The sequence below is a fragment of the Fukomys damarensis genome, unplaced genomic scaffold, assembly GCF_012274545.1.
Source record: "Fukomys damarensis isolate Sample0158 unplaced genomic scaffold, DMR_v1.0_HiC HiC_scaffold_7, whole genome shotgun sequence".
Taxonomy (NCBI): Eukaryota; Metazoa; Chordata; class Mammalia; order Rodentia; family Bathyergidae; genus Fukomys; species Fukomys damarensis.
Genome location: NW_022900919.1, coordinates 15,189,062 through 15,201,147, shown reverse-complemented (window position 1 = coordinate 15,201,147; position 12,086 = coordinate 15,189,062). Strand labels below are relative to the sequence as shown.

The 12,086-nt window shown below is 37.0% G+C and overlaps 1 pseudogene; it reads right to left on the bottom strand.

The window, feature by feature from the left end:
• Positions 1–2,128: 2,128 nt before the first annotated feature.
• On the bottom strand, positions 2,129–2,431 carry LOC104860033 (annotated as a pseudogene).
• Positions 2,432–12,086: the final 9,655 nt, after the last annotated feature.

The window sequence follows — 12,086 nt, the reverse complement described above, 5'->3', positions numbered from 1 at the left end:
AATTGGGGTGAGAACTTGTTTGCAGGATCTAATTATTTTACCCAAGAAATGTGCGAACGTGAAAGGGCTAAACAAAATGTAAACTGTACTATTTATTATTTCAATTGCTTTTCAGCCTTAGTAACTTTTATGCTATACCACTCAGACATTTTCTCAGTTTGCCTGCAGCCACTATGGCTTACTGACTACAAAGGCGACCTTGACAAAGTACTTACTCTCTGCCTCATTTTCCCCTCTGTATACTCTGGGGGACATAAGCTTTGATTTTTCTGCCTTGCTCTATTGCTGTTCACATCTCATAAAATGAGTGGTTGCATATGTTGCTTTTTAAAAAATGTCATCCAACACACTTTGTAGACAACCTCAGCTATAGGAGTTAGGGCATCTGCTTGCTTGGATTTGGTTGGTACTAACCAGGGCGGAGTTGAGAGGAGACAGTGTAAAGTTTTTCCTAGATCCATTTTTTTTTTTTTTTTTTTTACTCTCCACAGCACGACATTGCCCTTGTATTTAAAGGTGCAGCTGCATAGGCATATGGGAATTCTAAGGTCCATCAGAGCTTTGCATTGATTCTACTGCAGATCATCAACATTGCTCATGCAGTGCCATCATTTTACATTATATATTTCAGGCAGTGGGCTGGTTAATCCTTCACCATGTGCAAGAATCTTGGAGGTGGTGGGCATCAGCAGTCTGGACTCACACCTTCCATCTTTTACCCTGGACCATCCCATGAAAGTAATGCTGACAATTTAATTTGAACATATATCACAAGTAATAAGGAATCCATCTCCTTAAAGGCTTCCCAGGAGATTTTCTGAAGATTTATAAAAGACACTACATTGATTAAATGACTCTGATGTTTCCCTCTCTGTGGAGCCAATTCAGGTCACTAGGCCACTTACAGCCTTTATAAACCTTCCCCCTTTTTATTAACACGTTTGCAATACATATACATGGCTCATATTCCCTGTGTGGAGTTGGGATATGCACACAACCTCCTCTCATAGAATTTATTTATATAGAATATATTTATATAGAATTTAATAGAATAGCTTATTTTATTTCATATTCTGATTAGCACAGCTAGGGAATATGAAATAGCAATGTAAATTGCAATACCATAACAGACTTAAGAATTATTTGACTCTAATTTTCCTTTAAAAATTATAATTTTTGTAACACTTTAGAAATGTGAATAATTAATAATGATGGAAAATTATGTGAATTTCTTTTCTTTTCTTTCTTTTTTTTTGTTAGCAGGGCTCGAACTCAGGACCTTGTGCTTGCAAGGCAGGCAGCAGTACCACTGAGTTAAATCCCTGGCCCTGAATTTCATTTTTTTTTGTCTTCCATATTTGAGAATTTATTGGATGTGTTGAGGATCAGTATGGACCCTTCACTTTGTACACAATTTGTAACACACGTACTGAAAATCTAAAAAACTACGTGGTGTTTCTTTTTCAGTTATTCCAGTGACTTTCCAGCTTCAAATTTGGAGGCAAATTTTCCATAAGAGGATTAGGTACCAGTATCTCTGAATGCTGATAAAGTGTCGCTTAAGTCCCACCTGTTCACAATTGCATATCATATGCACTCTATACTCAAATTTTTGATTTTTCACAGCACATTAACAAAACTAGGCAAACCAGACTAGCATGACCAAAAATGTTACAGAGCACACAGGATTCTGACGGGGCAACAATCAGGAAGTAGTTTTCTTTAGGAAACAATTCCACTAAAAACAACATGGGAATAGAGGTTATTTAAAATATCCAAGACATATTAAGTGCACGATTGTGACTCCAAATTGCCATTCAGTATGCTTTACATTGCAGGACATAAAACTGTGGAATGTTAAGCTGATACCCAAGACAAAGCCTGCCATACATAATTCAGTATCCCACTATTTTGTGGTTGTACCAAAAAATAAACAACCAGCAAATGATTTCACTTCTAAAAAAAAAGTCATTTACACTTAAACGATGCAATGAGGAGGGGTGCCCTCCTTTTTAAGAACTTTTCTAGAGCTATTAAAAAACTTGCGTTTACAAAATAGTTGATAAAAATATTTCTCTGGATTGTACAATAAGGGAGACAGGGAGCACTGATAAGACACGGCGTGTGACTAATCAGACTTGGCTTCTTTCTCTTCTGTTTCATCAGAGGCACTCTCCTCATTTTTAGTTTATCCGTTTTCCAGGTAAATCTTCCTTAGTTTCTTGATTAACCACTTTGGTCTGTTTTCCTTTCGGCCCCCTTTCCTTTTGGCTTGCATTTTTTTTTTGTCTGTAGAGTTAAACTTTCTCGCTGTCTTTTTTTGGCTTCTTTTCCACTTTTGCAGGAGCAGGTTTAGCCAACAACTTCGCAATCTCCTCTTGGACTCTTCCTTTGCCGGCCCTTTGGCTGAGCTGACCTTCCTCTTGGACATCTTGGAGGCATGGGAGGCGTGTGGGGAATCTGTGGGCAGTGGGCACAGGGCTGCTGCTTCTCCTCCCACAGCCGGAGCTGCTGGGACCCGCGGTGGGGGCGGTCCTGAATTTCTTTTCATTTAAAACCCATGATCCTCATCTAACCCACTTTTCACAAGTACCTTATTTTCCATTATAGAAGAACTGGTGTGTAGAAATAGATATGAAGAAAAAGTAAACTCCCCAAATCAACAACTATTAATATCTTGGTTTATTCTAGTTCTTTTTGCTGTGTCTATATGTTATATAGTTTTATCATATGCTATAAATCTATACATTTAAAAATAACATTATTATAAAAAAATAATTACAACGTAAAATATAAAAAGAAAATTTAAGTCATTTAGAATCTTTCTTGTATATATATATTTTTATTGGTACAAAATTTTTATTGGTAAAAAATATATATTTTTATTGGTACATTTTAGGCACACAATAAAGTTACATTCATCATTGGGATCTTGTACCTTTACATGATGTATCTTGGTTCTTATTTTTTCCCCATTCCCCTGGCCTCTCTTCACCCCCTCCACCCTTCCCTATTTACATAGAATTTGTTTCCATTTTTTTCCTTTTCACGTATTTTTTCTTTTTCCTTCATACCTTTCTTCTACCCCTCCCACTTCCCCTACACCTTTAGACCTTTTCCTATTACAAAATATCTAATACACATTTGATCCTTATTTACACTTTTAGTTTATTACACCAGAGAAACTATTCGGTATTCACACATGTGCGTACTGTTAATATCACATAAGAGTATGTCCTCATCAGATTCAGTAGAGTAGCTGGATGCAAGGTAAACACTCAAAAATCAATAGCCTTCTTATACATAAATAACAGAATCATACATAGCATACCATTGATAAGTGCACAGAGACCCTAATCAGAAGCCTGCTCAGACAATAGGAACTTGGGTACACAATCCCTAAGCAAAGGCCCTCACAGACAGCAGCTATATGCAGGCTATAGCAGGGGCATACCGAGATACCATCCAAAGTGTGCAAAGGCCCCAGCAGAAGCCCGCACAGACTACAGGTCAGCTCAGAGATCCAGAAGGCACGCATTCTGAACACAGGAATTGGTACAGCAGCAGAGAAGGCCACTCAGTGGTTTGCTGAGAATTGAAGACCACTTGGTGAGCAAAATGTTGCCTCAACAAAGACACAGCAGGCAGCATCTGTTGAAATGAGAAGACACATAAATAAGTCTCAAAACCAGTCTTCCTGATCACCTAAGGCAACCCTAAAGGGAAACAAGATGGGACAATCTGATACTCAACCACCTGGATTCCCTGAACTGGCAGAAAAAGAGGATCTGGAAAAAATGAAATCAGAAATGATTTATAAGATAAAACAGAGATTGTGCCTATAGTGCAAGACATGTTTAACGAATCTAGAGCAGACAGAGATAAAAAATAGAGGAGGTGAGAAGCATGATGGAATCCAAAATAGGAAACAAATGGAATCCATAAAACATGCAAACAGATTTCTACTAGATTTAAAACTCCATTGAAAGTTTGTGCAGCAGAATGAGCAAATGTGAGGGAAGAATTTCAGATATAGAAGATAGGATTGCAATTAGTGGCCAGCAAAAGAAAAATTTCTTAAAAAATAGAAGGAACCACAAGAAATCAATCCAGCAGCCGCCAGACAGTGCAAAGAAGAATAACATAAGACTGATTGGAGTCAATGAAGAAATAAGAGAGAGTACAGATGACATAAAAATCTGCTCACTAAGGTAATGGCAGAAACTTCCCAAGTAGGGGAAAAGAAATTGACATATATATTAGTGAGGCATATAGGACTCCAACTAGTTGTGATAAAGAAATCTTCACGTAGGTATATAATAGTTAAGATTCCAGAAACCCAACAGAAGAACAAAATTCCATGAGCAGTTAGACAAAAGAAAGAAATCACATACAAAGGAAAGCCCATCAGAATCACATCAGACTTCTCAACACAAACCTTCAAGGCAAGAAAAGCTTGGAGTGACATATCCGAAACCCTAAAAGAAAACAACGTCTAACCCAGATTGATGTACCCTGCAAAACTATCTTTCAAAATTGATGGAGAAATAAGATACGTTCATGACAAAGAGCAAATGAGAAACTTCATGAATACGAACCAGCACTCCAAAAAATTTTAAACAATATCCTAGGAAAAGACAACAATGATCACACCCCAGGAAGCCCAGTAGAATAGTACATAAGATCTTAATATAACTTGACCATGTGAAATAGGAAGAAAAGGGCTAAAGTTGTAGGGGAAGTGGGAAGGGTGGGGGAAAGGGAATAAGGGAAAAGAAAAAATATGAGAAAATGAAAAAATGGAAATAAAAATATTTGTAAATGGGGAGGGTAGGAGAGGTTGAAGGGAGGGCAGGGACAAGGGGTAAAAATAAGAACCAAGACCTGTCATGTAAAGGTACAAGATCCCCAAAATGAATGTAATTGTACTGTATACCTAAAATGTATCAATAAACTCCATAAAAAAGGGAATGAAAACAGTGAAAGTGCAATGCACCTAACAGAAATCCATAGGATCATCAATGCCTACTTAGAGAACCTATATGTCAATTAGATGGAAAACACAAGAAATGGACAAATTTCTATGCACATATGAATTAGCAAAGCTGAACGAAGAAGACCTAAAAATTTTAGTATATGTGTTACCGAAGCTAGCACAAAAGACCTAAAAATTTTAAGCAACCCAGTATCAGTCAACAAAACTGAAAACATAATTAAAAAAACTTACCAACTAAGAAAAGCCTGGGCCCTGGTGGATTCACTGCTGAATTCTACAAGACATTTAGAGAGGAACTATTGCCAAGATTGTTTAAACTCTTCAATGAAATTGAAAGGGAAGCAATACTTATAAATTTATTCCTGGAAGCAAGTGTTACTTTGATTCCAAAAGCAGAGAAAGACCAGACCAAAAATAGTGAACTATAGCCCAATCTCACTAAAGAACATAGGTGCAAAAGTCCTTAATAAGATACTGGCAAATAGAATGCAGAAGATCCAAGAAGATCATGTTACACCCTGATCAAGTGGGATTCATCCCAGGAATGCAGGTATGGTTCAACATACATAAATCAATAAATGTAATACACTACATTAATACAGCCAAGGACAAAAACCATACGATCACCTCAATAGATGCAGAAAAAGAATTTGTCAAAATTCAATATACATTCATGATAAAACCCTACAAAATTTGAATAGATGGTTTCTACCTCAATCTGATAAAAGCCATCTAAGAAAAACCAACAACCAATATCATACTAAATTGTCAAAATCTGAAATCCTTCACACTAAAATCAGAAATAAAAAATTGAAAATTCCAAAAAATTGAAATTTCCCAGAATCAACCTAACAAATAAATCAAAGACCTCTACTCTGAAAACTAAAGGACTTTGAAAAAAGATATTGAAGAGCTTATCAGAAAATGGATAAATGGATACTCCTGGGTAGGAAGAATTAACATAGTGAAAATGGCCATACTTTCAATACTGCTATATAGATGCAATGCAATTCCCATTGTAATCCCAGCAGCATACTTCACAGACCTTGAGAAAAAAGTCCAAAAATTCATTTGGAGCAAGAAGAGACCTAGAATATCAAAAGCAATCTAGGCAATAAAGACAAGATAGTGGGTATGACAATCCCCAACTTGAAACTATTCTACAAAGCCTACTGTGATTAAAAATAGCATGGCAAGGGCCAGGGATTTAGCTCTGCAGTTCGGTGGCCTGCCTTGCAAGCGCAAGAACCCGAGTTCAATCCCCAGTACCAAAAAAAAAAAAAAAATAGCATGGCACTTGCAAAAAAACAGTCCTGAGGATCAGTGGAACAGATTAGAAGATGCAGAAACAACTCCAGACACACTCAGCAACCTCATCTTTGACAAAGGAGTGAAACACCCTCAATGGAGGAAAGATAGCCTCTTTAATAAATGGTGTTGGAAAAAGTGTATTTCAACTTGCCAAAGATTAAAACTACACCTGTAACTCTCACCATGCACTAAACTAAAATAAAAATGGATTAAAGATCTAAATATTGAAACAGAAACACTAAACCAGCTGAAAGAGTGGTTAGGTAGAACTCTTGAAGACGTTGGAGTAGGAAAAGATTTTATGAACAAAACCTCAGTTGCACGTGAACTAGCACAGTCAACAAATGGGATCTCTTCTTATTAAAGAGCTTCTGCACAAGAAGAGAAACCAGTGTGAAGAGACAACCCACAACATGGAAAAAAATTCTCACTAGCTGTTTTTGAGACAAAGGCCTACTATATAGAATATATAAAGAACTTAAAAAAAAACCAGACCTCCCAAATTTAAAGACCCAATCCAAAAATGGGCATTTCTGAATTGAACAGACAATTCTCAGACAAAGCAGTAGAAATAGCAAGTAAACATGAAAAAATGTTCAACATCACTAGTCATTTGAAAAATACAAATGAAAACAATGCTGAGATTCCATATCACCCCAGAAAGAGTGGCTGCTATCATAAAGTCAACCAATAACTAATGTTGGCTGGGCTGTGGGGAAAGAAAAACACTGCTCCACTGCCAGGGAGAGTGTAGACTGGTGCAACCACTGTGGAAATCACTGTGGAAATGGAGATACCTCAAAGAATTTGGGCCTCCCATTTGACCCAGGTGAGAATATTCCCCAAAGAACTAAAAGAGGGTCAGGGATTTGGCTCAGTGGTTCTGCCACCTTTATTGCAAGTGTAGGCCCTGAATTCGATCACTGGTACCCAAGGAAAAAAAAAAAGAACTAAAAGAATCATATCATAGTGATATATGTCCACCCATGTTCATAGCTGCACAGGTTGTAATAGGTAAAACTTGGAAGCAGCACAGTTGCTATGAACTGGAGCCTGGATGAAAAGATGTGTGTGTGTGTGTGTGTGTGTGTGTGTGTGTGTGTGTGTGTGTGTGTGTGTATGTGTGTGTGTGTGTGTTTACAAAATGGAGTACTACTCAGCCATAAAGAATGATAAACTAGAGACATTTATAGCTAGATGGATGCACATTGAGATGATACTGTTAAATGAATTAAATAGGTCACACTTGTAAATATGGAATAGTTTCTCCAGTGTGAGAAACTGAAAGTGTAAATAAGGACTAAAAGTTATAATAGATAATGTGAAATAGGAAGAAAAGGTGCAAAAGGAAAGGGGAAGTGGAAGGCATGGAAAAGAAAGAAGGCAATGGAATTAATATGAGAAAATGAAAAATGGAAACAAAGTCTTTGTAGATGGGGGGAGGGGTTAAAGGGAGAACAGGGGAATAGGGAAAAAATAAGAACCAAGATGGATTATGTAAAGGTGCTATTTTTCAAAATTAAATGTTATTATATTGTATACCTTAAATGTACCAATAAAAGTAATTTAAAAATATAGGTAGTTTCAAATAAGTACATTTAAAAGATATACTGTGCAAACTACAAGAAAAACCTGAAGTAGGTATGTTCATATCAGACAGAAGATGCTGTATGTCAGAGTTAATCCCGAGATAAAGAGGGCTGTTTCATGATAATGAGTCCCTTCATTAGCAAGATATAAGAAAATAATTTAAACATCTAATAACAGAACTTCAATCTATATTAAACAAAAATATAATTTAAAAGATAAATAACAATCTATAATTTTTATTGGCGAGCTTAATACCCATTTCCTAATTTAAGGAATTGATACATTAACTAGACAAAATATTAACAGTTATCAATGATCAGAGCAACACTATCAACCCTCTTGAACCAACCTACTCAAATCTATAACCAGTAAGCACACAAACACATTCTTTTCCACACACAAGATGCTCACCAGGGTGGATCACACACTGACTCATAAAAAGTCTTAATAGATTAAAGAAAATTTGAAACAATACAATGCAAATTCCTTGATCACAATTGAATTAAGTAATAAAACAGCAATTAATAAAATATTTTGGAAAGCCCCAAATATTTGGATATTAAACTATAATCTGTAACCCAAAGTAGAAACCACATGCAAGGATAGAAAATATTTTAATTTGAATAATAATGAATATAAAATACAACCACAACTGTAGAATAGAGATGTAGTATTTAGAGAGAAACTTATAGCCATACATGCTTGTACTGTATTGGGAAAAGAATAATGTCTCAAATCTATAACTTAGAGGTCCACTGAAAGATTTAAAAAGAAAACAAATCCCAAGGAAATAGTATGAAGGAAAAAATAAAGATAAATGTGCAGGGATCATTCAAATTTAAAACAGAAGAAATAATAAAGAAGATTAGTAAAGTCAGAATTTGGCTCTTTGAAAAGATCAAGAGTATTAAGCCCCTATCTGATTATAAAAAAACAGAAAAAATATAAATTCTCAATATCAGAAGTGAAAGAGAGGTGATATCACTGTAGGTTCCATAGATGTAAAAAGGATGAGACTATTCAGAACAATCTGAGAGTGACAAATTCCACAATGTCAATGAAAAGGGCAAATTACTTGAAAAATAAAAATTACAAAAACTGTCACAAGGTGCAGTAGGAAAAGAACTGACAAATTAAAAATGTCTGTAAATCAAAAGGCGTTAAGGAAATGAATATGTAAGCCACAGTCTAGGAGAAAAGATTTATAAATTTAGTTTTTGACAAAGTACAGGTTTCTAAATTTTCTTGCAACCTGACAATGAAAATATAAAATACTTTCCAGATGAGGAAAGACTTTAGAAGATACTTCACAAAAATGTTATACAATTAGACAAAGTAGTCAACATCATTAGTCACCAAGGAAATGTAAATTTCAGATGCAATGACATACCACAACATACCCATGAAAATGGCTAAGTTTAGGAAAACCAACTGACAAGTGTTTATAATAACATGGAGCACCTGGAACTCTCCTGCATTGCTGATGGACATACAACATGGTATAATGACTTTGGAAAATTTCTGACATTGTTTTATTTATTTTATTTTTTGTTGTTGTTTTTTGAGACAGGGTCTCACTATGTAGTTGAGACTGACCTGGAACTCACTACGTAGCCCAGGCTGGTCTTGAACTCACAGTGATTCTCCTGCCTTATCAGCTTCCCGTGTGCTGGGATTACAGGCGTGAGCCACCACACCCGGCTGGCATTGTTTTATAAAACTAACATTCTTCTACCTCATAAACCCATTTCAACATTAGGCATTCACTCAATGTTAGTGAAAATATATGTTGAAATAGTTGTAGGAGAACATAATGGTTTTACTCAGTAGCACCAAACTAGAAATAATTCTGGTATTGATAAACAAGAGAATAGAGAGCAAACTATGATATTTTATGCCACATTGATTACATTGCTGGACTACTACTCAGCAATGAAATGAAGGAATTACTGGTATAAGCATGATGAATGAGCATGTGGGTAAATATTAAGATATTTACTAACTTAAGGAAGCTTTGTAACAAAGAGTTATCATGATCCCATTTCTATGGAATTCTAAAATTAGCAAACCTCATACAAGCTGGCAAAAAAAATCCAATGATAAAGAAGTGGGGGTTGACTTAAAGGATCCCGGATGACCTTTCTGGGGGCTATGATACTCTTCTTTGTTTCATAGAGTTTGGATTACATATGTCTCTTATGTATTTGTCAAAATTGCAAATATAAACTTAGCAATTTTCATGTTTTACTGTGTGCAAGTTTTGTAGCAAAAGGAAAAAGCTGTATTGAACGCTAGTTAATATGTCCCGAGGCACATAGCAGAATGCATATTTGCTTTGAAATTCATAAAAAATGAAAATGGACTTTCACAGGGATAGAGAAGTGGATATGTGGATAGATAGGTGATAAGGAAAAATCTAATCAATGACCACACAGTTGTTCACTGTAAGATTTTTCAACTTTGCTTGTATGCTTGAAAATTTTCTCAATAAAATAACAGTCTCCAACTTACAATTTTCAACTTTTCCATGATGTGAATTTGATATGCATTCAGCAGAACCTGTGCTTGGAATGTTGCATTTTGAACTTTTCCTGGACATGCAATATAAGGTATGATGCTGGACAGAGGCTGTGAGCCACAGGCCACTGACGTGCTACAGGGTACTGTGTGACAGAGCTGTGATGTTTGCTAGGTTCGGTGTTTTTCAACACCTATTGAGACAGGGTCTTGCACAGCTGCTAGGTTGCCCAAGCTAGACTTTAATTTATAATCCTTCTGCCTCAGCCTCCCAAAGTGTTGGCATTACAGGCATGCACTACAACACCTGGTTGCATTGGTCAAGGAATATCTGTATTAACAAAAACTTCTCTTTATCCTCCCTCCCGGGGGCACCCTCAGCCTGAGACACCTCAGGGAGAAAGTAGAAGAGGGAAGTGTGTTTGGCTTCTGTGTGTCCACCCTTTTCTTTCTTCGTAATTGTCCTGGCCCTTTCAGGACTGCTTGGGAGGAGTAAGGAGAGGAGAGATAAGGTAAGATCTGTCATATTTTGGTTTCACATTCTGGGTGCAGCTGTGCAGGTGCTGGCTCTTTCTCACTGGGACTCTCCACGCATTCCTCGGAGACTTCCCTGACAGGGATCCCCTTCTGCAGTTCACTGGGTCAGCAGTGCATTTTCTGGATGGTAATGTATAACCCCTACCATCTATCTCTATTGGCCCAGTACCACCCATTTGTACTGAAGTTGCCCCTTGCCACCAACCCCAGGAAGTGTAGGGACAGAATCTTCTTCCAGATCTACAGCTCATTCTCTGTTGTGGAATCAATATTTAGTCCACGGAAAATACACAACACACCTTTGCCTAGCTGAACTGGAAGGCTAAGCCACTCCTGATTTAAATCTTTCTTTTCTCTGTCTACTTATTCCAGTCAGCCACTGCCTTTTATTTTTGGGATTTATTCAAATATAAATTGTGAATGGCATTTCTTGAGTTCTCCAAGCTTTCAAGCCACCTGCCGTGGTGGCTGACTGACTGTTTTGAAGTTCCTCTTCCTGCAGCAGTCCGGTCTTCCAAAGGTGCACACAAAGCACACAAGTCTTATTCTGGAAGTCCTCACTCAGGCCTCCAGAAGAGTTTTAGTCTTTTCCTCAAGGGCTTGGAGGTGGGGAATAGTCTCTCCTGGCAAAATTAGTTATTGACCACACCCTTTGCAAGTCTTGCAAAGCAGTTCCAGATCCCTGGATTTGCGTGGAAAAATTTTTCACAACTATTTTGCATTTAATCTTTGTCTCCAATGTCAGATTTGGAGGAGACAGCAAGTATCTATTATTCTATGGCAATAGCTAACCTGTGTTTCTCTTTGCTGCCTCTAATATAGTCGTGCATTTATGAAGCACAAATGTTTGCAAAGAAGTGTTTTGGAAGCAGAAATCAGAACCCTGATGTAGAAAGGGGCCTTGGAGACCCATGAATCCTACCCCTTCCCTTCACAGAGGAGATATGTGATGTGTTTTCTCCAGGGAAGCCTGAGTAAGTAACAGAAAAGATTATCCAATTTCTTGTTCACATAAATGCTCAGAAATCAGCTTTTTGTAAATTCCCCACTTGTCAGGAAGATCAGAATTAAGCCAGCAGTTTCCCTGCCATTTCTGCACTGCAATGGAGCCTTTGAGCTGCAACTGGCTGAGAGT